Source organism: Triticum dicoccoides, chromosome 7A (genome assembly GCF_002162155.2).
Source record: "Triticum dicoccoides isolate Atlit2015 ecotype Zavitan chromosome 7A, WEW_v2.0, whole genome shotgun sequence".
Classification (NCBI taxonomy): Eukaryota; Viridiplantae; Streptophyta; class Magnoliopsida; order Poales; family Poaceae; genus Triticum; species Triticum dicoccoides.
Window position 1 is genome coordinate 377,831,003 of NC_041392.1, and position 27,892 is coordinate 377,858,894.

Genomic DNA, 27,892 nt, shown 5'->3' on the forward strand with positions numbered 1-27,892 from the left:
TATTTGAGTTACGAGTTTGGCCTTCAGTTAAAAACAAATGTGAAATAGTTTCACTACTCACGCCACCTGGAACACCACAGTGTAATGGTGTGTCCAAACGTCATAACCATGCTTTATTAGATATGGTGCGATCTATGATGTCTCTTACCGATCTACCACTATCGTTTTGGGGTTATGCATTAGAGATAGCTGCATTCACGTTAAATAGGGCACCATCTAAATCCGTTGAGATGACACCCTATGAACTATGGTTTGGCAAGAAACCTAAGCCCTCATTTCCTAAAGTTTGAGGTTGCAATGCTTATGTGAAAAAGTTTCAACCTGATAAGCTCTAACCCAAATCGGAGAAGTGCGTCTTCATAGGATATCCAAAAGAAAATGTTGGGTACACCTTCTATCACAGATCCGAAGGCAATATATTCGTTGCTTTGAATGGATCCTTTATAGAAAAGGAGTTTCTCTCGAAAGAAGTGAGTGGGAGGAAAGTAGAACTTGATGAGGTAACTATACCTGCTCCCTTATTGGAAAGTAGTTCATCACAAAAATCTGTTCCTGTGACTACTACACCGATTAGTGAGGAAGCTAATGATGATGATCATGTAACTTCAGATCAAGTTACTACCGAACCTCGTAGGTAAACCAGAGTGAGATCCGCACCAGAGTGGTATGGTAATCCTATTTTGGAGGTCATGTTACTTGACCATGACGAGCCTACGAACTATGAGGAAGCGATGATGAGCCCAGATTCCGCGAAATGGCTTGAGGCCATGAAATCTGAGATGAGATCCATGTATGAGAACAAAGTATGGACTTTGATTGACTTGCCCAATGATTGGCGAGCCATTGAGATTAAATGGATCTTCAAGAGGAAGACGGACGCTGATAGTAGTGTTACTATCTACAAAGCTAGAATTGTCGCAAAAAAGGTTTTCGACAAGTTCAAGGTGTTGACTATGATGAGAGTTTCTCACTCGTATCTATGCTTAAGTCTGTCCGAATCATGTTAGCAATTGCCGCATTTTATGAAATCTGGCAAATGGATAAACAAAATTGCATTCCTTAATGGATTTATTAAAGAAGAGTTGTATATGATGCAACCAGAAGGTTTTGTCAATCCTAAAGGTACTAACAAAATATGCAAGCTCCAGCGATCCATCTATGGACTGGTGCAAGCATCTCGGAGATGGAATATACGCTTTGATAAGTTGATCAAAGCATATAGTTTTATACAGACTTGTGGTGAAGCCTGTATTTACAAGAAAGTGAGTGGGAGCACTACAGCATTTCTGATAAGTATATGTGAATGACATATTGTTGATCGGAGATAATGTAGAATTATTCTGCAAAGCATAAAGGAATGTTTGAAAGGAGTTTTTCAAAGAAAGACCTCGGTGAAGCTGCTTACATATTGAGCATCAAGATCTATAGAGATAGATCAATACGCTTGATAAGTTTTTTCAATGAGTACATACCTTGACAAGATTTTTGAAGTAGTTCAAAATGGAATAGTTAAAGAAGGAGTTCTCGCCTGTGTTACAAGGTGTGAAGTTGAGTAAGACTCAAAACCCGACCACGACAGAAGATAGAGAGAGAATGAAAGTCATTCCCTATGCCTTAGCCATAGGTTCTATAAAGTATGCCATGTTGTGTACCAGACCTATTGTATACCCTGCCCTGAGTTTGGCAAAGGAGTACAATAGTGATCTAGGAGTAGATCTATGGACATTGGTCAAAATTATCCATAGTGGAATAAGGATATGTTTCTCGATTATGGAAGTGACAAAAGGTTCGTCGTAAAGGGTTACGTCGATGCAAATTTTGACACTAATCTAGATGCCTCTAAATCTCAATCTGGATACATATTGAAAGTGGGAGCAATTAGCTAGAGTAGCTCTGTGCAGAGCATTGTTGACATAGAAATTTGCAAAATACTTTCGGATCTGAATGTGGCAGATCGGTTGACTAAAATTCTCCCACAAGCAAAACATGATCACACCTCAGTACTCTTTGGGTGTTAATCACATAGCGATGTGAACTAGATTATTAACTCTAGTAAACCCTTTGGATGTTGGTCACATGTCGATGTGAACTATGGGTGTTAATCACATGGTGATGTGAACTATTGATGTTAAAACACATGGCGATGTGAACTAGATTATTGACTCTAGTGCAAGTGGGAGACTGAAGGAAATATGCCCTAGAGGCAATAATAAAGTTATTATATATTTCCTTATATCATGATAAATGTTTATTATTCATGCTAGAATTGTATTAACCGGAAACATAATACATGTGTGAATACATAGACAAACAGAGTGTCACTAGTATGCCTCTACTTGACTAGCTCGTTGATTAAAGATGGTTATGTTTCCTAACCATAGACATGAGTTGTCATTTGATTAACGGGATCACATCATTAGGAGAATGATGTGATTGACTTGACCCATTCCGTTAGCATAGCACTTGATCGTTTAGTTTGTTGCTATTGCTTTCTTCATGAATTATACATGTTCCTATGACTATGAGATTATGCAACTCCCGTTTACCGGAGGAACACTTTGTGTGCTACCAAGCGTCACAACGTAACTGGGTGATTATAAAGGTGCTCTACAGGGCCCTCTCGGTAATACACATCACTTAAGCCTTGCAAGCAATGCAACTAATAAGTTAGTTGCAAGATGATGTATTATAGAACGAGTAAAGAGACTTGCCGGTAACGAGATTGAACTAGGTATTAAGATACCGACGATCGAATCTCGGGCAAGTAACATACCGATGACAAAGGGAACAAACGTATGTTGTTATGCAGTCTGACCGATAAAGATCTTCGTAGAATATGTAGGAGCCAATATGAGCATCCAGGTTCCGCTATTGGTTATTGACCGGAGACGTGTCTCGGTCATGTCTACATTGTTCTCGAACCCGTAGGGTCCGCACGCTTAACGTTACGATGACAGTTTCATTATGAGTTTATATATTTTGATGTACCGAAGGTTGTTCGGAGTCCCGGATGTGATCACGGACTTGACGAGGAGTCTCGAAATGGTCGAGACATAAAGATCGATATATTGGACGACTATATTTGGACACTGGAAAGGTTCCGGGTGAGATTGGGACAATACCGGATCACCGGGAGGTTATCGGAACCCCCCGGGAGGTATATGGGCCTTATTGGGCCTTAGTGGAAAGGAGGGGAAAGGAGCAAGGGAGGGGGCGCCCCCCCAAGCCCAATCCGAATTGGGAGGGGGCCCGGCCCCCCTTTCCTTCCTCCCTCCTTCCTCTTCCTTCCCTCTCCTACTCCTAATAGGAAAAAGGGGAGTCCTACTCCCTGTGGGAGTTGGACTCCCCCTTAGGGCGCGCCACCCTCCTTGGCCGGCCCCCTCCTCCACTCCTTTATATACGGGGGCAGGGGGCACCCCATAGACACAACAATTGATCATTGATCTCTTAGCCGTGTGCGGTGCCCCCCTCCACCATAATCCTCGATAATATTGTAGCGGTGCTTAGGCGAAGCCCTGCGACGGTAGAACATCAAGATCGTTACCACGCCGTCGTGCTGACGGAACTCATCCCCGACACTTTGCTGGATCGGAGTCCGGGGATCGTCATCGAGCTGAACGTGTGCTAGAACTCGGAGGTGACGTAGTTTCGGTGCTTGATCGGTCGGGCCGTGAAGACGTACGACTACATCAACCGTGTTGTGTTAACGCTTCCGCTTCCGGTCTACGAGGGTACGTAGATAACACTCTTTCCTCTCATTGCTATGCATCACCATGATCTTGTGTGTGCGTAGGAGTTTTTTTGAAATTACTATGTTCCCCATCACAACCACCACCACCACAACAACTTCCACATAGTTTTGACCACCTCACACTCCCGCCACCCCGACCTAAGCCAATTTTGTTTGTGTTGTGAGTTGTGTCTCCTAAGGTGTTTCGGCTACTTAGGGACCATGCTTTCAACTCCGACACCCATGTATAGTCCACCACCTTACCCTCCACTTCTGCATTGCCTACTCGCATAGCCCATCATTGCATTCCCGCAATCCCATTGAGCTTCTGCAACCACCACCACATCCCGCTACCACCATTTTGACATTTGAGATTTTGAGTTCGCGGTTTTTCCGTTTCCTAAGGTGTTTCGGCTACTTAGGGACGAGTCTCCATCATCTTGGTATTTCCATCAAGATCACCGCCACTCATCATCGCCAAGGACGGTAACCTCCATATCATCTTGGTATCGTGGTATCCCTGCATTGTATATTCCCTTGCCATTGCATTGATAACCCCTAGCCCATTTTGCATTACTTGCCTATCGAGACTAGCCATTTGAGTATTGCCGGCAACGTTACTTTTGCACATTAGTGATCTACACCATACATTGCATACATACCATACCATATCGGTATCATATCATCTCATGTGCCTCAAGTTTGTTCCCGTATATACCCAATTGCTATCTTGGTTTGTGCCTTTCGCATTGTGGCCATATAGAAAAAGAAAAAAGCTTTTAAGCAAAGAAAAAGAGTGAACAAAGAAGCTTGTAAGCAATAGCCATAGCATCATACCACATTGTCATATCCGATCATCTTGGATCATACCATCGGAACATCATACACATAGCATACTTGGGATAGAAAGCTCATACATTTTGCATCTTATAGGTTGTGCACAAGTGTCATATCCGCCTGTTGAGCAATCATGCTAGCGTCTCTCTTGAGTTGTGCAACATGAGCGTTTTCCGTGGATTCCACATTTTGTGCTCATTCCTTGGTTGCACGACCCCATTTATCTATCCGTGTGTGTGTTTCCGTGTGCCACATATTACTATTGGTCTACTTGTTTCACTTGCAAATTTGTGAATCTCTTTCAACATTATTGACTCTTGCTAACATTTTACATCAAAATTTTTGTGCCACTATCCTCACCGAGCTCCACCATAAGCCTTATTTGTGTAGGTGTGAGAAACCGACAAGCATTGGTACCAATTGTGCTATTTCCTTGTTACATCATTGAGTGATCATTGATCCATCTTCAACATCGATCAAGGTAAATTTGGTATATGTGACAACCTGGGTTTTGCCCTTTCTTATTTGCTTGATTTTTCATTTGAAAGTTTTTGAAACTTGGAGTTTCTGAATCTTTTCATATGGACTTAAACACTTGGGCATCCTTGGCTTTCACCCAAGTGCTTCACTTCCCTCCTAAATCATCATTTCACTTCTGACCCACCCAAAAATAATCTTTGGAATATTTTTCTTAAATGAAAAATATTCATTTTCTTTCCAAAAACCCTAAGCCAGATCTATTTGCTTCAAATCAACCCCAATTTTTATAGCTCAGAAAAATCAAAGATAATTCACAAATATTCTGTGAACCCTAGTACACCTTCCTGAGCAAAAATATTTCATCACTTTTTGGAATATTTTTGCTAGAGAAAATCTTTTCTATTCTGGACGGAAATGGTAGTTTCTACAACAACTACCATTTTACTTGCTCCATTTGACCTGAACTTTCTTGTGCATCTTTACCTTAGTAACTTATCACTAGCCTCCAAAGCACAACTTCAAACTCCAAGCCATTTGACCACAGTAACACCACCAAGTTACTGACCAGAAACTTACTTGGTATGTGAAAACTTCTCTACTGCACCTGGATCCAAACCAAATCGTGCTAACACTCAAAACTACCACGAACAACATGCCAGACATTGAGTCTTTGCTTAGATCGACCTGATGTCATAGTTCACGCGGTGACCGCGTTCATCCAGGCGTGCTGGCATGCAGCCGACGCGCTCTACAACGCGCCCGAGCCTCTGTTGCTTGCGTGCTCGCTTCCCCGCTTGCCCAACCATGCCAACTCTCACCACCATCATCGTCTCAATGTTCTTAACTCCTCCCTGGCGCTCGCCGACGCCGGAGCTCGCCGCAGCGAGCACGGGCATGGTCCGGCCAGCCCAATAGTGCGGAGCGCACTGTGCTCGTCACCATCCTCTTGATCCTGTGCTCGTCTCCGCCCGCCCACAATGGCCGCGTGACCTCCGTTGCCTTCTCCCCCTCTCACTGACGCCGCTCGTCGCTGAGCGCCGTGGACAGGAGTCCATCGGTGGACCCTGAAGCACCCTCGCTGCTCGCCTATAAATAGAGCCCTTCCCAGCCTCCTCGAGCACCATCCAGCACTCACACACACCCCACGATCGAGTAGGAAGCTAGAGCCCGGTCGAGCAGGCCTCGGGCCGCCGTCCCTGAGCTTGAGCTCGCCGGCGATCCCCTCTGGTAGCCGCAGTAGCTCCAGTCCCTCCCAGGCCTGGGCGACCCCTCCAGGGCCTCCGCCTCTCTCCGGTGAGGCCGTCTCGCCCGCTTGGAGCCCCTGGAGTGGCCTCTGCTCGCCGTCTTCCTCAACTCCGGCGACCTCCACATTCTGTCTCCGCTTGCGAGGTTGATTCCAACACCGTCCGACCGCCCCTAGCTACGCTACGGGTACGGGCATGTGCGCCTCAACCCCCTCTTGCCATCACTCCCTCTCGTTTGGGCCAAGGAGCACTCGTCGCCGGGGCGAGCTCCGACAAAGCCGCGGCCCCCTTTGTTCCCTTCTCCCTCTTCCCTCACCTGACTAGCGGGGCCCGCTAGTTAGCCACTCAATACGCGCGTGAAGCGACACGAGTGGTGGCGCCCCTGGGCTTTACGCCTTCGACGTCACCCCCCAGTCTATTTCTTTTATTCAAATTCATTTGAATTTACAGAACACTTCAAACAGTTATAACTTTTCAACCATAAGTCCAAATGAATTGATTCTTTTTGCAATGTGTTCTTTGATAAGAAATCTAGCAGCTCACCAAAGATGAGATTTTTCTGAGCTGTCTAGAATTTCTGGTGATTTTCAGAAGTGTTCTTGATATTTTCTTTTTGTGTTTAAAACTATTTTCAGAAGGTGAAGCTTGTCTTGAGGATCACCAGGAGGCTTGTGAACCTCATCTGCACTAAGGCAAGCCACAGCAACATTTTCAAGGTGTCACTTCAATAATTGTGATTTTCTTACTTGAATGAAATGATTAATCCATGCATTTAAATGATTATGGAGTTATTTATATTCTTTTAAACATTGGTTAGTTGTTATGCTTGATCTACAGAATGGGTGAAACTAGTTTAGTGGATAAAGCAAGATAAGATTTATTTGAGGTGATGTTATAAATAATTTTGTTACGCACGTTAGCAATTATTTAAAGCTATGTTTTTGCCCTCTTAGATTGATAAAAATTTGTTAGAAAATGTCCTGTTAAATACTTCTTTAATCATATTACTTGTCTTACAGAATGTTTGAACCCAACTTAATGATAAAGAAAGTAAGAGTTGTTGATAGTGAAATCTTTTTGACAAGCATAAGAGAAATTTATCGGAGTTACTTTCTTGCGTAAGAAATCAATAAAACTTGTTGCAAAATATTTTGGTTAAGTTGTGAGTTATTTGAGCAAGTAGAGTAATTTGAGTTGTTGACGTTATGCTTGGTGTGTATAAGGATGACATCGGTCATTTTTATCACTCTATGATGCATGTGTTGCATTTCATGGCATGCTATGACACCGATCATTTTTAGTTTAAGGTTAAACCTGAATATAACTCAACTTGAATATACCGTTGACTGGGTCATGGTGCTGCTGAATCGAGTTTCTGTCCAGTGCAACCACATTTGCCTTTGTGAGAAGGCCTTGATTCGGTCCATTGACACGACCTCTGGTCGGTGCCAGGATCTAGGGAAGGTTATGTCGTGCTTGCCCTGGCCCAGTAAGCAGACATAATCTTGTGTGCTTGTTGATGAGATTATGGTACCGAGTCCCCAAGTGGGAGTGTCCCTGAGTGGGAGTATTTTGACCACGACGATGGTCGGGGTGTCTTTGGTAGACACGGGGCCACCCAGGACCAGCCCGTTGGGGATTTGGGTCAGAGTGGCCGGGAGAGTGCTGTGGCAATGGAGGGGTTTTGACAGAATGCCATTGGTCCACCCGAATGGGAGTGCGAGGCCATGGGTTCCGTGGTGTGGGTACGGTGTGCTACCTCTGCAGAGTGTGTAATCTATCGATAGCCGAGTTCACGGTTACGGACACCTCGTAGTAAGTCCCACCATGAGTCAATGTTTAATAAAAATTGCACACTAAGCTATGAACTTTGCATTATTGATGGATGGCAGAAAGGCCATCAAGGCATTTGGGATCAAATGATGGTTGTGGTTGTGATCACCGTAAGGATCACGAGTTGTTCTTGAGAAAGACCACTTTGGTGGTGTGTTTGTAATTTGACCACTTTGGTGGTGTGTTTGTGATCTAGAGATGATCACGGTTGGTAAGCTGTCCCGAGGGACGTTCGAGCATGATCACAACATGTTGACATATAGTGTTGCATTTTTAATAATTGGTTAAATATCATGATATTGTTTGTCATTATGATTATGCCTGTTGTGAGCTTGCAAGTACATTCAATGTACTGACCTGGCGTGTCATGCCAGATTTCAGGAAAGTATCGTTGGAGAGGAGCGCTGTTCGAGTCTAGATCGTGTCCACATTGGTGTCCCTATGATATGGAGCTTCCGCCACAACGTTTTTCCGCTGCCACGTAGTTGTTCAGATCGAGGCCACTTTATGTTCACTAAATAATGTACATATTGTTCAGCCACACCGAATGTGCCGCTTGGCCTCGACAGCTATTGTAATGTAACTCTATTCTGCTAGCATCAATAAAGCGGTTGTTATTCTGTACCAAGATGTTGTGTGTTGCCAGAAGACATGGTCTCTGGGCTGGCAATGCATGGTAAACCGGTCGCTCTGAGCCAGGGTGCCACAGTATAGTTTTTCTCCTTTCTCCACTCATATTTGCTCGAGTCTTGTGATGGATAGGCAAGGCATTTCATCTTCGGTCTACAACAACAACGACGAGTTCGATGCCACGAACAACTCCAACAACGCCAAGATGCAAGCTCAAATGGAGGAGATCAAAGCCCTCATCAAGTCCTACAAGCGGTCTTCCTCATCTTCGAGAAGACGCTCAAGAGCACAAGCCTCCGAGCTACCATCTCCGGCAAGGCCACATCGGCATCGACACCATCAACACCACGAACGCGAAGGTCAAGAGCTCAACACCAACAACCGCTCAACGACTTCACCATCTCCCTTGGCATCTTCGCCCACAAGCACCTCAAGAGAAGCTCCTAGGCTCAAGTCTGCGACTTCCACGAGCTACTACGACCTCGACATCGACCACGCGATTCCTTTCTACGGGACTCAAGAACCTAAGGAGTATCTCGAGTGGGAGCATTTCATGGACGACTACCTCAAACTATATCAAGTCCCTCTCGAAGATCAAGTGAAGTGCGCCACAAGGAACTTCCATGACTACGCGTCCACATGGTGGCTTCACACACCTTCGGAGACCTACAACATGAGTTGGCGCAAGACGAAGAGAGCTTTGCGGCGAGAGTTCGTGCCTCCAACCTACACGGAACAACTTCAACGCCAATTGGAGAACACCATACAAGGATCCAAGTCCATCGACGAGTACTTCAAGGAGATGAATATTGCCTTGCGACGACCAAGCTCCATGAGAATGAGCATGAGGCTAGTACCACCATGATGTCCAAGCCCGACGAGCTCCAAGACGATGCTCCCAAGTTCGACTTCACCGCCACCCCTCTTTGTGGCATTGATGATGCCGAGTCCTCCATGACTCTTTTTCAGGATGTTGCGGTGACGAGTACGACTACGGAGACCCTCAAGGACCAATCTTTGGAGGCGAGCAACAAGGTGGCGAGCAAGGATGATGCTTCCATCTTAGGAGGCGAGAGTGATGATGTGCCATCTTCGGCCTTCATCCACGACGACAACAATGAGATGGTTGAGCATGGGATTTTCCCTTCGACCACGGCGACGTATGATGACTTGAGTGACTTTTGCCACCATATTGAGAGTGAGAGTGACTTCACCACTAGCCCCATATATGATGTCTTTCCACAATTACCATGTGAGGAGAGCCACAACCCCCACCACTTGAGTGAGATGAGTGACTCCACCATACATGAGATTGAGTGCACCTACCTTGAGGGAGTGAGTGAACCACCACATAGAGAGAGTGTGATAGTTGATAGGGCATGTGAGGCCATTTGCACTTCTAACAACTTGACCTCTACCTCTATTGTGTCTTCTCATTTGGTGCTAGGTCCCAAATATGATGACACGCCGATTCGCGATGACTACGTCCTACCTTTGGACAAGACGATGGCCATGGTGGAATATGATGCACCCCCCACATGGTTCCATCAATATGGAGATGACCACCATTTGGTCTTTCCCACCTCACCTACATCAAATGAGTGTAATGAACAAGGTAACATAGGTGAAGGTGATGCTCTAGTCCCACTAGTGGACATTTTTGACATTGATTGCTTGCATGATGTTGATCAACCTATTACCATGCTTCATGCTAGTATGATTTCCCCATGCGATGATTTACCCATTTATGATGAGTATGATGATTTCCATGTGGAGTCTCTTAGTTGTGATGCCATGTTACATAGGATTTCTTGTCATAATTATTTAGGTCACATCATGTTTGACAATCCGCTTGACTTGTCATATGCTATGCATGAGATTAATCATATGTCATATTTGCAATCTCTTCATAGTGACTATGCATATGCTATTAAAGTAAACCCAATTTGCACAAATGGCATAGATGACAAGCCCATGGTTATTGGCATTTGTTTTTCTTGTGATGGTATTGATATGCTCCCTTTGCAGCATTTATCTCATATGCCATGCCATGACCACCTAGCTTCGGATATGCATTGTTTTGGATGTTGTCCATTTTCTCCATATGATGTTCCAAATATTGCACATGAGGAGACCCCCATAGTTTCCTCATACATTTTAGGAGATTGTGATCACTCCCATCCATTGCATGATCCTTATACTTGTTGAAGGAAATATGCCCTAGAGGCAATAATAAAGTTATTATTTTATTTCCTTATATCATGATAAATGTTTATTATTCATGCTAGAATTGTATTATCTGGAAACATAATACTTGTGTGAATACATAGACAAACTAAACGTCACCAATGTGCCTCTACTTGACTAGCTCGTTAATCAAAGATGGTTATGTTTCCTAACCATAGACATGTGTTGTCATTTGATTAACGGGCTCACATCATTAGGAGAATGATGTGATTGACATGACCCATTCCATTAGTAGCACCCGATCGTTTAGTATGTTTCTATTGCTTTCTTCATGACTTATACATGTTCCTATGACTATGAGATTATGCAACTCCCGTTTGCCGGAGGAACACTTTGTGTGCTACCAAATGTCACAACGTAACTGGGTGATTATAAAGGAGCTCTACAGGTGTCTCCAAAGGTACATGTTGGGTTGGCGTATCTCGAGATTAGGATTTGTCACTCTGATTGTCGGAGAGGTATCTCTGGGCCCTCTCGGTAATGCACATCACATAAGCCTTGAAAGCATTGCAACTAATGAGTTAGTTGCGAGATGATTATTATGAAATGAGTAAAGAGACTTGCCGGTAACGAGATTGAACTAGGTATTGAGATACCGACGATCGAATATCGGGCAAGTAACATACCGATGACAAAGGGAACAAAGTATGTTGTTATGCAGTCTGACCGATAAAAGATCTTCGTAGAATATGTGGGAGCCAATATGAGCATCCAGGTTCCGCTATTAGTTATTGACCGGAGACATGTCTCGGTCATTTCTACATTGTTCTCGAACCCGTAGGGTCCGCACGCTTAACGTTATGATGACAGTTTCATTATGAGTATATATATTTTGATGTACCGAAGTTTGTTCGGAGTCCCGGATGTGATCACGGACATGACGAGGAGTCTCGGAATGGTCGAGACATAAAGATTGATATATTGGAAGCCTATGTTTGGACATCGGAAGTGTTCCGGGTGAAATCGGCATTTTATCGGAGTACCGGGAGGTTACCGGAACCCCCCGATAACCTAATGGGCCTTAATGGGCCTAGTGGAGGAAGAGGAGAGGAGGCCTAGGGGCTGCCGTGCGCCCCTCCCCCTAGTTCGAATTGGACAAGGAGGGAGGGCGGCTCCCGCCTTTCCTTTCTTCCCTCTCCTCCTTCCCCCCAAGTCCGAATCCAACTAGGGAAAGGGGGGAGTCCTACTCCCGGTAGGAGTAGGACTCCTCTGGCGCGCCTCCTCCTAGGGCCGGACGCACCCCCCTTGCTCCTTTATATATAGGGGCAAGAGGGCACCTCTAGACACACAAGTTGATCCTCGTGATCATTTTCTTAGCCGTGTGTGGTGCCCCCTTCCACCATACTCCTCGATAATATTGTAGCGGTGCTTAGGCGAAGCCCTGCGACGATAGAACATCAAGATCGTCACCACGCCATCATGCTGACGGAACTCTTCCTCGACACTTTGCTGGATGGGAGTCCGGGGATCGTCATCGAGCTGAATGTGTGCTAAAACTCGGAGGTGCCGTAGTTTCGGTGCTTGATCGGTCGGGCCGTGAAGATGTACGACTACATCAACCGCGTTGTCATAACGCTTCCGCTATCGGTCTACGAGGGTACATAGACAACACTCTCCCCTCTCGTTGCTATGCATCACCATGATCTTGCGTGTGCGTAGGAATTTTTTTGAAATTACTACGTTCCCCAACAGTGGCATCCGAGCCTAGGTTTTATGTGTTGATGTTGTGCACGAGTAGAACACAAGTGAGTTGTGGGCGATATAAGTCATACTGCTTACTATCATTTCATACTTTGGTTCAGCGGTATTGTTGGATGAAGCCGCCCGGACCGACATTACGCGTACGCTTACGCGAGACTGGTTCTACCGACGTGCTTTGCACACAGGTGGCTGGCGGGTGTCAGTTTCTCCAACTTTAGTTGAACCAAGTGTGGCTACGGCCGGTCCTTGCGAAGGTTAAAACAGCACCAACTTGACAAACTATCGTTGTGGTTTGATGCGTAGGTAAGAACGGTTCTTGCTAAGCCCGTAGCAGCCACGTAAAACTTGCAACAACAAAGTAGAGGACGTCTAACTTGTTTTTGCAGGGCATGTTGTGATGTGATATGGTCAAGACATGATGCTAAATTTTATTGTATGATATGATCATGTTTTGTAACCGAGTTATCGGCAACTGGCAGGAGCCATATGGTTGTCGCTTTATTGTATGCAATGCAATTGCGCTGTAGTGCTTTACTTTATCACTAAGCGGTAGCGATAGTCGTGGAAGCATAAGATTCGCGAGACGACAACGATGCTACGATGGTGATCAAGGTGTCGCGACGGTGACGATGGTGATCATGACGGTGCTTCGAAGATGGAGATCACAAGCACAATACGATGATGGCCATATCATATCACTTATATTGATTGCATGTGATGTTTATCTTTTATGCATCTTATCTTGCTTTGATTGACGGTAGCATTATAAGATGATCCCTCACTAAATTATCAAAGTATAAGTGTTCTCCCTGAGTATGCACCGTTGCGAAAGTTCTTCGTGCTGAGACACCACGTGATGATCGGGTGTGATAGGCTCTACGTTCAAATACAACGGGTGCAAAACAGTTGCACACGCGGAATACTCAGGTTGTACTTGACGAGCCAAGCATATACAGATATGGCCTCGGAACACGGAGACCGAAAGGTCGAGCGTGAATCATATAGTAGATATGATCAACATAGTGATGTTCACCAATGAAACTACTCCATCTCACGTGATGATCGGACATGGTTTAGTTGATTTGGATCATGTGATCACTTAGAGGATTAGAGGGATGTCTATCTAAGTGGGAGTTCTTTAGTAATATGATTAATTGAACTTAAATTTATCATGAACTTAGTACCTGATAGTATCTTGCTTGTTTATGTTTGATTGTAGATAGATGGCTCGTGCTGTTGTTCCGTTGAATTTTAATGCGTTCCTTGAGAAAGCAAAGTTGAAAGATGATGGTAGCAATTACACGGACTGGGTCCGTAACTTGAGGATTATCCTCATTGCTGCACAGAAGAATTACGTCCTGGAAGCACCGCTGGGTGCCAGGCCTGCTACTGGAGCAATGTTATGAACGTCTGGCAGAGCAAAGCTGATGACTACTCGATAGTTCAGTGTGCCATGCTTTACGGCTTAGAATCGGGACTTCAATGACGTTTTGAACATCATGGAGCATATGAGATGTTCCAGGAGTTGAAGTTAATATTTCAAGCAAATGCCCGGATTGAGAGATATGAAGTCTCCAATAAGTTCTATAGCTGCAAGATGGAGGAGAACAGTTCTGTCAGTGATCATATACTCAAAATGTCTGGGTATAATAATCACTTGATTCAATTGGGATTTAATCTTCCAGATGATTGCGTCATTGACAGAATTCTCCAATTACTTCGACCTAGCTACAAGAGCTTCGTGATGAACTATAATATGCAAGGGATGGTTAAGACAATTCCCGAGCTCTTCGCAATGCTGAAAGCTGCGGAGGTAGAAATCAATAAGGAGCATCAAGTGTTGATGGTCAACAAGACCACTAGTTTCAATAAAAAGGGCAAAGGGAAGAAGAAGGGGAACTTCAAAAAGAACAGCAAGCAAGTTGCTGCTCAGGAGAAGAAACCCAAATCTGGACCTAAGCCTGAAACTGAGTGCTTCTACTGCAAGCAGACTGGTCACTAGAAGCGGAACTGCCCCAAGTATTTGGCGGATAAGAAGGATGGCAAGGTGAACAAAGGTATATATGATATACATGTTATTGATGTGTACCTTACTAATGGTCGCAGTAGCACCTGGGTATTTGATACTGGTTCTGTTGCTAATATTTGGAACTCGAAACAGGGACTACGGATTAAGCGAAGATTGGCTAAGGACGAGGTGACGATGCGCGTGGGAAATGGTTACAAAGTCGATGTGATCGCGGTCGGCACGCTACCTCTACATCTACCTTCGGGATTAGTATTAGACCTAAATAATTGTTATTTGGTGCCAGCATTGAGCATGAACATTATATCTGGATCTTTTTTGATGCGAGACGGTTATTCATTTAAATCAGAGAATAATGGTTGTTCTATTTATATGAGTAATATCTTTTATGGTCATGCACCCTTGAAGAGTGGTCTATTCTTATTAAATCTCGATAGTAGTGACACACATATTCATAATGTTGAAGCCAAAAGATGCAGAGTTGATAATGATAGTGCAACTTATTTGTGGCACTGCCGTTTAGGTCATATCGGTGTAAAGCGCATGAAGAAACTCCATACTTATGGACTTTTGGAACCACTTGATTATGAATCACTTGGTACTTGCGAACCGTGTCTTATGGGCAAGATGACCAAAACACCGTTCTCCGGTACTACGGAGAGAGCAACAGATTTGTTGGAAATCATACATACAGATGTATGTGGTCCGATGAATGTTGAGGCTCGTGGCGGATATCGTTATTTTCTCACCTTCACAGATGACTTAAGCAGATATGGGTATATCTACTTAATGAAACATAAGTCTGAAACATTTGAAAAGTTCAAAGAATTTCAGAGTGAAGTTGAAAATCATCGTAACAAGAAAATAAAATTCCTACAATCTGATCGTGGAGGAGAATATTTGAGTTATGAGTTTGGTGTACATTCGAAACAATGCGGAATAGTTTCACAACTCACGCCACCCGGAACACCACAGCATAATGGTGTGTCCGAACGTCGTAATTGTACTTTACTAGATATGGTGCGATCTATGATGTCTCTTACTGATTTACCGCTATCGTTTTGGGGTTATGCTTTAGAGACGGCCGCATTCACGTTAAATAGGGCACCATCAAAATCTGTTGAGACGACACCTTATGAACTGTGGTTTGGCAAGAAACCAAAGTTGTCGTTTCTGAAAGTTTGGGGCTGCGATGCTTATGTGAAAAAGCTTCAACCTGATAAGCTTGAACCCAAATCGGAGAAATGTGTCTTCATAGGATATCCAAAGAAAACTATTGGATACACATTCTATCACAGATCCGAAAGCAAGATTTTGTTGCTAAATTCGGAAACTTTCAAGAGAAGGAGTTTCTCTCGAAAGAAGTGAGTGGGAGGAAAGTAGAACTTGATGAGGTAACTGTACCCGCTCCCTTATTGGAAAGTAGTACATCACAGAAACCGGTTTCTGTGACACCTACACCAATTAGTGAGAAAGCTAATGATAATGATCATGAAACTTCAGAACAAGATACTACTGAACCTCGTAGACCAACCAGAGTAAGATCCGCACCAGAGTGATACGGTAATCCTGTTCTGGAAGTCATGCTACTAGATCATGATGAACCTACGAACTATAAAGAAGCGATGGTGAGCCTAGATTCCGCAAAATGGTTTGAAGCCATGAAATCTGAGATGGGATCCATGTATGAGAACAAAGTGTGGACTTTGGTTGACTTGCCCAATGATCGGCAAGCAATTGAGAATAAATGGATCTTCAAGAAGAAGACTGACGCTGACGGTAATGTTACTGTCTACAAAGCTCGACTTGTCGCAAAAGGTTTTCGACAAGTTCAAGGGATTGACTATGATGAGACCTTCTCACCCGTAGCGATGCTTAAGTCTGTCCAAATCATGTTAGCAATTGCCGCATTTTATGATCATGAAATTTGGCAGATGGATGTCAAAACTGCATTCTTGAATGGATTTCTGGAAGAAGAGTTGTATATGATGCAGCCAGAAGGTTTTGTCGATCCAAAGGGAGCTAACAAAGTGTACAAGCTCCAGCGATCCATTTATTGACTGGTGCAAGCCTCTCGGAGTTGGAATAAACGCTTTGATAGTGTGATCAAAGCATTTGGTTTTGTATAGACTTTTGGAGAAGCCTGTATTTACAAGAAAGTGAGTGGGAGCTCTGTAGCATTTCTGATATTATAGGTAGATGACATATTACTAATCGGAAATGATATAGAATTTCTGGATAGCATAAAGGGATACTTGAATAAGAGTTTTTCAATGAAAGACCTCGGTGAAGCTGCTTACATATTGGGCATTAAGATCTATAGAGATAGATCAAGACGCTTAATTGGACTTTCACATACCTTGACAAAATTTTGAAGAAGTTCAAAATGGACCAAGCAAATAAAGGATTCTTGCCTGTGTTACAAGGTGTGAAATTGAGTAAGACTCAATGCCCGACCACTGCAGAAGATAGAGGGAAAATGAAAGATGTTCCCTATGCTTCAGCCATAGGCTCTATCATGTATGCAATGTTGTGTACCAGACCTGATGTGTGTCTTGCTATAAGTCTAGCAGGGAGGTACCAAAGTAATCCAGGAGTGGATCACTGGACAATGGTCAAGAACATCCTGAAATACCTGAAAAGGACTAAGGATATGTTTCTCGTATATGGAGGTGACAAAGAGCTCATCGTAAATGGTTACATTGATGCAAGCTTTGACAATGATCCGGACGATTCTAAATCGCAAACCGGATACGTGTTTACATTAAACGGTGGAGCTGTCAGTTGGTGTAGTTCTAAACAAAGTGTTGTGGCGGGATCTACATGTGAAGCGGAGTACATAGCTGCTTCGGAAGCAGCAAACGAAGGAGTCTGGATGAAAGAGTTCATATCCGATCTAGGTGTCATACCTAGTGCATCGGGTCCAATGAAAATCTTTTGTGACAATACTGGTGCAATTGCCTTGGCAAAGGAATCCAGATTTCACAAGAGAACCAAGCACATCAAGAGACGCTTCAATTCCATCCGGGATCTAGTCCAGGTGGGAGACATAGAGATTTGCAAGGTACATAGGGATCTGAATGTTGCAGACCCGTTGACTAAGCCTCTTCCACGAGCAAAACATGATCAGCACCAAGGCTCCATGGGTGTTAGAATCATTACTGTGTAATCTAGATTATTGACTGTAGTGCAAGTGGGAGACTGAAGGAAATATGCCCTAGAGGCAATAATAAAGTTATTATTTATTTCCTTATATCATGATAAATGTTTATTATTCATGCTAGAATTGTATTAACCGGAAACATAATACATGTGTGAATACATAGACAAACAGAGTGTCACTAGTATGCCTCTACTTGACTAGCTCGTTAATCAAAGATGGTTATGTTTCCTAACCATAGACATGTGTTGTCATTTGATTAACGGGATCACATCATTAGGAGAATGATGTGATTGACATGACCCATTCCATTAGCTTAGCACCCGATCGTTTAGTATGTTGCTATTGCTTTCTTCATGACTTATACATGTTCCTATGACTATGAGATTATGCTACTCCCATTTGCCGAAGGAACACTTTGTGTGCTACCAAACGTCACAACGTAACTGGGTGATTATAAAGGAGCTCTACAGGTGTCTCCAAAGGTACATGTTGGGTTGGCGTATCTCGAGATTAGGATTTGTCACTCCGATTGTCGGGGAGGTATCTCTGGGCCCTCTCGGTAATGCACATCACATAAGCCTTGAAAGCATTGCAACTAATGAGTTAGTTGCGAGATGATGTATTACGAAACGAGTAAAGAGACTTGCCGGTAACGAGATTGAACTAGGTATTGAGATACCGACGATCGAATCTCGGGCAAGTAACATACCGATGACAAAGGGAACAAAGTATGTTGTTATGCGGTCTGACCGATAAAAGATCTTCGTAGAATATGTGGGAGCCAATATGAGCATCCAGGTTCCGCTATTGGTTATTGACCGGACACATGTCTCGGTCATGTCTACATTGTTCTCGAACCCGTAGGGTCCGCACGCTTAACATTACGATGACAGTTTCATTATGAGTTTATATATTTTGATGTACTGAAGTTTGTTCGGAGTCCCAGATGTGATCACGGACATGACGAGGAGTCTCGGAATGGTCGATACATAAAGATTGATATATTGGAAGCCTATGTTTGGACATCGGAAGTGTTCTGGGTGAAATCGGCATTTTACCGGAGTACCGGGAGGTTACCGGAACCCCCCGGTAACCTAATGGGCCTTAGTGGGCCTAGTGGAGGAAGAGGAGAGGAGGCCTAGGGGCTGCCGTGCGCCCCTCCCCCCTAGTCCAAATTGGACAAGGAGGGAGGGCGGCGCCCCCCTTTCCTTTCTTCCCTCTCCTCCTTCCCCCCAAGTCCTAATCCAACTAGGGAAAGGGGGGGGGGGAGTCCTACTCCCGGTAGGAGTAGGACTCCTCTGGCGTGCCTCCTCCTAGGGCCGGCCGCACCCCCTTGCTCCTTTATATACGGGGGCAAGGGGGCACCTCTAGACACACAATTTGATCCTCGTGACCGTTTTCTTAGCCGTGTGCGGTGCCCCCTTCCACCATACTCCTCGATAATATTGTAGCGGTGCTTAGGCGAAGCCCTGCGACGATAGAACATCAAGATCGTCACCACGCCATCGTGCTGACGGAACTCTTCCCCGACACTTTGCTGGATCGGAGTCCGGGGATCGTCATCGAGCTGAACGTGTGATAAAACTCGGAGGTGCCGTAGTTTCGGTGCTTGATCGGTTGGGCCGTGAAGACGTACGACTACATCAACTGCGTTGTCATAACGCTTCCGCTATCGGTCTACGAGGGTACGTAGACAACACTCTTCCCTCTCGTTGCTATGCATCACGATGATCTTGCGTGTGCGTAGGATTTTTTTTGAAATTACTACGTTCCCCAACACTTGTATGCTAAATTTGCATCCCCATCGTATCATACACAATAACTATTCTTTCATGATGGATGACATGTTTTATACCATGCATCAAATTTCTTTGAGCGATGCTTATCTTGTGCTAACTCTCATGTGCCCCTACACATCAAGATGGATGATGTGTACATTTACCACGCGCACAATTTCTTTGGTTTGTGTTCCTTCTTTGTAGGTACCCATGAATACTTGTCAACCTCGCAATCCCACGAGTTGACAAAACGAGCTCTAGAGAGCAACGATGACTTGGGATCCCATGGATTGTCTTTCCCACCGCTCGCTTCGTGCATTTCTTCTACATGACCCTCACTTGGCTAGGGGTTATTGTCCATTACATATTCTATGCCCATCTTGCCATGTTCACTTTGGATGCTATGCTCATTACTATGCTTTTGCCATGCATTCATGACCCATGCTTTGCATTCCACATGATGATTGATTCTCATACTTGTATGTGTATTTGCAAGCTTGGTGGAGACATTGCTTGTTATTGCCATGTTTGCTTTGTGCCCCATTCCTATGATGATACTATGATCTTGCTTTGTGTTCGTGCTTGCGATATGTCCTGTACATTGCCTATGACTATTATTTGCTCACATGACATGATTGCCATGCTTTCCTCTAGTATGTTGCATCTTTGCACTAGTAGCTTGCATGACTTGATTCCTATGATTTCTTGCCTTGTTGCATCACCAATGATTCATACTTGCTCACTTCATGCGGTTGATGACAACCATTTACATGCTTGTTCCCATGATATTTTTTCTTGTGCTCAATTTATGTGCTTACATGCCATGTCACTATCCTTTGTCAAACCATATGCTTCGCATGCTGACGACACTTTTTTGGTGAATCACCTCTTGAATGCTTGTTTTTGCACTAACGCTAACCACATTTGTTTTTCCAAGTGTTTGTTGTCTTTGTTCCTTTTGAAGGAATCCCAAGATGGTGCGACATTGGAGAGTGCCCACTTCAAGCTTGAAGATGATGACTACTTGGTGAATGTTTGGTTTGGTTTTTGATCCGAGGTCGGATCTTTCCAAAGGGAGGGGAGATGATGCGGAGCATCCTACGGACATCACCATGTCAAGAGTCCATTTGGCAAGTGACGCATTCGACATCCACTTCACATACACAAAGGTGAATCATCTCCTTTACGCGTGTTCACTTAACCCCTTTGAGGATGATATACTACTTGACACTCCACTCTTGTGCATGCATAGGTATTGTCAGAATGCTACGGACGACGAGGAGGAGTGCGAGCGCAAGTGTACAACTACACCATCCGCGAGGGAAGCGTGGAAACAAAGATGCAAGAAGAAGAGCTGCTGAAGAAGCTCCAGCGAGCGGATGTCCGGACGACACCGGACGACTGGCCCCTCCCAGCGAGCGGACGTCCGGCCCCCACCAGACGACCGACACATCTACACCCAAGCCAAATCAGCGGAAGACCGACGACACCGGACGACCGGCGACCGGACGACTGCCAGCTACCGGATGTTCGGTGCCACCTCAACCGAGCCAAAGTGAGCGGAAGTCCGGAAGCCCATGAGCCACCGGACGACCGGTCACCAGTGGACGTCCGGTACCTGTCTGCGTACAGAGATATGGCCCGAGGCCCATGTATCCCTCTCCCACTTACCCCTTCGTGGACCTAGACTATATATACTCCTCCACCTCCTCCTAGTGAGGGTTAGCGTTGGTTTAGCTCATATTTAGAGATAGAGCTACGCTCATGCACTTAGGATCTACTCCTTGAGAGAGACCGCGGCCTCTTCGGAGAAGATCCCTTTGGATTCAAGACCTCCTTGCGGAGAAGAACATCAAGACCTCCTCACGGAGAAGACCGGTTACCTCTTGTATCGTCCATTGTTGACTTTGGATCGTGTATCTTCCTTTGTGTTCATGGATCTAGCGCATGTGTGATCATATTTGTTGGTTTCTCGTGTTCCTGTCATGCCTTTCCCCTCGTTTCCATCCTCGTGTTCTTCGTGTTCATCACAGGATCCGCTCCTTTCGTGAAAGATCGGGCGATTAGGGTTCTACCCTACATCACATGATGTAGAGGGATAAACTCAAGCAATTTGATATAAACCCCATCTTTTTATCCTCGATGGCAACAATACAATACGTGCCTTGCTGCCCCTGCTGTCACTGGGAAAGGAAACCGCAAGATTGAACCCAAAGCTAAGCACTTTTCCCATTGCAAGAAAGATCAATCTAGTAGGCCAAACCAAAATGATAATTCGAAGAGACTTGCGAAGATATTAAATCATGCATAAAAGAATTCAGAGAAGAATCAAATATTGTTCATACATAATCTTGATCATAAACCCACAATTCATCGGATCTCGACAAACACACCGCAAAAAGAATTACATTGAATAGATCTCCAAGAGAATCGAGGAGAACTTTGTATTGAGATCCAAAGAGATAGAAGAAGCCATCTAGCTAATAACTATGGATCCGAAGGTCCGTGGTAAACTACTCACACATCATCGGAGAGGCTATGGTGTTGATGTAGAAGCCCTCCATGATCGATTTCCCCTTCGGCGGAGCGCCAGAAAAGGCCCCAAGATGGGATCTCATGGGTACAGAAGGTTGTGTCGGTGGAAATAGGGTTTTGTGGTGCTCTCGGATGTTTTTGGGGTATATGAGTATATATAGGCGAAAGAAGTAGGTCGGCGGAGCCACGAGGGGCCCATGAGGGGGGGTGCACCTACCCCCCTAGGCGTGCCCTCCTACCTCGTGGCCGCCTCATTTCTTCCTTGAAATAACTCTCCCGAAGGTTTCATTCCGTTTGGATTCTGTTTGATATTCCTTTTCAGCGAAACACTGAAATGGGCAAAAAAACAGCAATTTGCACTGGGCCTTTGGTTAGTAGGTTAGTCCCAAAAATAATATAAAAAGGTATATTAAAGCCCATTAAACATCCAAAACAGATAATATAATAGCATGGAACAATCAAAAATTATAGATACATTGGAGACGTATCAAGCATCCCCAAGCTTAATTCCTGCTAGTCCTCGAGTAGGTAAATGATAAAAATAGAATTTTTGATGTGGAATTCTAACTAGCATAATTCTCAATGTAATTGTCTTTATTGTGGCTTGAATGTTCAGATCCAAAAGATTCAAGACAAAATTTTAATATTGACATAAAAATAATAATACTTCAAGCATATTAACAAAGCAATCATGTCTTCTCAAAATAACATGGCCAAAGAAAGTTATCCCTACGAAATCATATAGTCTCTCTATGCTATATCTTCATCACACAAATAATTTAATCATGCACAACCCCGATGACAAGCCAAGAAATTGTTTCATACTTTTGATGTTCTCAAAATTTTCCAATCTTCACGCAATATATGAGCGTGAGCCATGGACATAGCACTATATGAAGGAAATATGCCCTAGAGGAAATAATAAAGTAATTATTTATATTTCCTTATATCATGATAAATGTTTATCATTCATGCTAGAATTGTATTAACCGGAAACTTAGTACATGTGTGAATACACAGACAAACAGAGTATCCCTAGTATGCCTCTACTTGACTAGCTCGTTAATCAAAGATGGTTAAGTTTCCTAGCCATGGACATATGTTGTCATTTGATGAACGGGATCACATCATTAGAGAATGATGTGATGGACAAGACCCATCCATTAGCATAGCATAATGATCGTTCAGTTTTATTGCTACTACTTTCTTCATAACTTATACATGTTCCTCTGACTATGAGATTATGCAACTCCCGAATACCGGAGGAACACCTTGTGTGCTATCAAATGTCACAACATAACTGGGTGATTATAAAGATGCTCTACAAGTGTCTCCGATGGTGTTTGTTGAGTTGGCATAGATTGAGATTAGGATTTGTCACTCCGTGTATCGGAGAGGTATCTCTAGGCCCTCTCGGTAATGCACATCACTCTAAGCCTTGCAAACATTGTGAATAATGAGTTAGTTGCGGGATGATGCATTACGGAACGAGTAAAGAGACTTGCTGGTAACGAGATTGAACTAGGTATGAGGATACCGACGATCGAATCTCGGGCAAGTAACATACCGATGACAAAGGAAACAACGTATATCGTTATGCGGTTTGACCGATAAAGATCTTCGTAGAATATGTGGGAGCCAATATGAACATCCAGGTTTCACTATTGGTTATTGACCGGAGACGTGTCTCAGTCATGTCTACATAGTTCTCGAACCCGTAGGGTACGCATGCTTAACATTCGGTGACATCGGTATTATGAGTTTATGTGTTTTGATGTACCGAAGTTTGTTCGGAGTCCCAGATGAGTTTGGGGACATGACGAGGAGTCTCGAAATGGTCAAGACGTAAAGATCGATATATTGGAAGGCTATATATTAGAACTCTTATATTGGAAGGCGCAAGATGATCATTGCCATATCATGTCACATATTTTGAATGCATGTGATGTTTATCCTTTATGCATCTTATTTTGCTTAGTTCGGCGGTAGCATTATAAGATGATCTCTCACTAAATTTCAAGGTATAGGTGTTCTCCCTGAGTATGCTCCATTGTGACAGTTCGTCGTGCCGAGACACCACGTGATGATCGGGTGTGATAAGCTCTACGTTCACATACAATGGGTGCAAGCCAGTTTTGCACACGCGGAATACTCGGGTTAAAGTTGACGAGCCTAGCATATGCAAATATGGCCTCAGAACACTGGAGACCGAAAGTGTAACGCCCCGTATGTAACTTGCCATATTTGTATTCTAACTCTTGCCATTTATGGCACTAAGTTATGATATTCCCTCGTGGTTGGGTTTTGTCTTTGTTTTGCCTTTTGTCCATGTCATGCATCTCATATCATGTCATCATGTGCATCGCATTTGCATACGTGTTCGTCTCATGCATCCGAGCATTTTCCCCATTGTCCGTTTTGCATTCCGGCACTCCTATGTCCTCCGGCGTCCCCTTTTGCCTCTTTTCGTGTGCGGGTGTTAAACGTTCTCGGATTGGACCGAGACTTGCCAAGCGGCCTTGGTATACCATCAATAGACCGCCTGTCAAGTTTCGTGCCATTTGGACTTCGTTTGATACTCCAACGGTTAACCGAGGAACCGTAAAGGCCTCGTGTGTGTTGCAGCCCAACACCCCTCGAAAGTGGCCCAAAACCCAGCTAAAACCCTCCATCCTCTCGGTCATTCAATCACGATCGCGTGGCCGAAAACCGCACTCCATTTGGACTCTCCTAGCCCCCTCTAGCTATAAATAGGTCTCCCCCGTTCAAAATCACAGACGAAACCCTAAAAATTCCCCTCCGCGCCGCCGGACACGTCCGGGCGACGTCGGACGAAATCACGCCGCCGCCCTCAGCCACTCCCGTCGCGCCACGTGGCACCTCTGCCGCCACCCGCCGTTGTGGCCCGACGAGCCTGCAGCGGGCCCGCCCGGCCCATCGCCACCCCGCGCCTCCTCGCGCCTCGCCTCGCCCCGCCGCCCGGCTCCGCTCCGCCGCCCCTTCGCCGGCGCTCCTCGCTGCAGCGCCGCCACAGCTGCCATCGCCGGCCGCCGTCGACCCCGCCGACCCCGCACCGACCCCGTGGCGGCGCGCCGCCCCGACGACGCGCCGCCTGACGCCGCGCCCCCTCCGGCGAGCTTCGCCGCCCTGGCCGGCTTCTTCTTCCCCTTCCTCCGGCGAACCCTCCTACTCCGGCGAGAACGGCGATGGTCCTCGGTTCGCGCGCCAGATATGGATCGGGCAAACCCTAGGTGATTTCCCCCTAAGTCCCTATATTTTCTAGGCACCTTCATCATGTCGTATCTCTGCATCCGTAGCTCCGTTTTGGGCGTGTAATATATCAAATTGTTCGTCTAGATGTGCTCGTCATTTTGTTCCATTGCACCATGCTTGTTTGAGTCTATATTGATGCCCTAAATGCTGTTGCAACAGTGCTATGTAATGTTAGTTTCTGTTTCTTAACAGATTATGGACATTTGTCATTTTTGCCATGTTTAATGTGTGCCTCCTATGAACTTGAGCCCTACATGTGTTTTGGGCTATGCCATGCCATCTTTACAGGGGTGTATGCCATGTATTTTTGTGATCAATGTGGTGACTAGCACAAGCATGCAAATTAGCTCTCGTGATGTTGCTGATTTCAGGGACTTAGAATTCTTCCAAGTCATTTCCCTGATGTTATTTTTATGCCATGTATTCATGTTGCTACAGAGTGATCCTTGCCTCTTTTGAGCATGTTCAGTAAGGATGATTTTGAGATATTGTTATGTTCTATCCATCCATGTCTTTGTTTGCAATTATGGAGTACCCTAGCATGACTCAATCTTGCTCTACTTTTGCTATAAAATGTTCTTGGAAGATTGTTTACGTGTTAATCAATTTTGCTAAGGTTGTTGTAGTTGATCCATGCATGCTATGAGATTGTTTTTGCCATTTTTAGCTTCTTGAACATGTCTTCTTCTTGGTGTATCCTTATTTTGTCATGCAATGCTTTGTGGTTAGTGCATCGAGCTCGCAAACATGCCTACGCAACTCTGTTTTTGCCATGTTCCAGTTTTCTGCTAAGTCTGAATCTGTTAACGAAACTTGCTATGTTTACATGGGTGCCATCATATTTTCTGATCCTTTTTGGCTTATGGTCAGTAAGGTACTTTTGTTATATGTTTTGAGTAGTTTCATACCATGCCTTTATTTGTCATGATATGTTCCTGTAGCATGTTGTTATCTTACTCTAAACATTGCTACCTGATGTTAAATCTTGACATGTTATTTTCACTAAGTCTGTGAACCTGATATCTTTTCCACTTTTGCCACGCTTGTTTGAGCCTGCTATTTTGTGAATTAGCCGTAGCTCAATGTTCATCTTTTGTCAAGCATCTTGATTGGATCACTGCCATGTGCTTTGTTGTTATGTTAGAGTGCAGTAGCTTAGTTTCTTGTTGCATCTTAGATGGCATCGTGCTGTAATCGCAGGATAGTGCCATTATTGTTTTGCTTGCCATTTGCAAACCGTGCATCCGATTCCGGTGATCTTTATATCGATTTCGACCGAAATCAACTCATCTTTCCAGCGGCGCTCTTGGTTTGCCAAGTTGAGGCCTGGTTCAATCTTTCCCTTCCGAAGCACGCATATGCATTGCATATCATATCCCGCATAGCATGCCATGTTTTGCATCATGTTGCTTGCGCATTGCACCGCGGTTGATTGTGTTTCCCTTGCTTGTGTTCTTGCTTTGGGTAGAGCCGGGAGACGAGTACGTGATCGAGGAACCCGTTGAGTACGTTTACGAGGATCAAGCTTACGTCAACTCGGAGAACTTTGCAGGCAAGATGACCATACCCTTGAAATCACTTCTATCTTTGCTTGCTAGTTGCTCGCTCTATTGCTATGCCTATGCCGCGATACCTACCACTTTCTTATCATTCCTTCCATATTGCAATGTCAAACCTCTAACCCACCTTGTCCTAGCAAAACGTTGTTTGGCTATGTTACTGCTTTGCTCAGCCCCTTTTATAGCGTTGCTAGTTGTAGGTGAAGATTGGAGTTTGTTCCTTGTTGGAACATGCTTATTGTTGGGATATCATTATATATCTTGGTTACTTTAATGCACCTATATACTTGGTAAAGGGTGGAAGGCTCAGCCTTATGCCTGGTGTTTTGTTCCACTCTTGCCGCCCTAGTTTCCGTCATACCGGTGTTATGTTCCTTGATTTGGCGTTCCTTATGCGGTTGGGTTATAATGGGAACCCCTTGACAGTTCACCTTGAATAAAACTCCTCCAGCAAGGCCCAACCTTGGTTTTACCATTTGCCACCTAGCCTTTTTTCCCTTGGGTTTGGCGGACTCAAGGGTCATCTTTATTTTAACCCCCCCTCGGGCCAGTGCTTCTCTAAGTGTTGGTCCAACCTGAGCGATGTCCGGTGCCCCCTGGGCAACCAGGGTCTATGCCAACCCGACATCTGGCTCATCCAGTGTGCCTTAAGAACGAGATATGTGTAGCTCCGATCAGGATTTGTCGGCACATTCGGTCGGCTTTGCTGGTCTTGTTTTGCCATTGTCGAAATGTCTTGTAACCGGGATTCCGAGTCTGATCGGGTCGTCCTGGGAGAAGGAATATCCTTCGTTGACCGTGAGATCTTGTGATGGGCTAAGTTGGAACACCCCTGCAGGGATTTAAACTTTCGAAA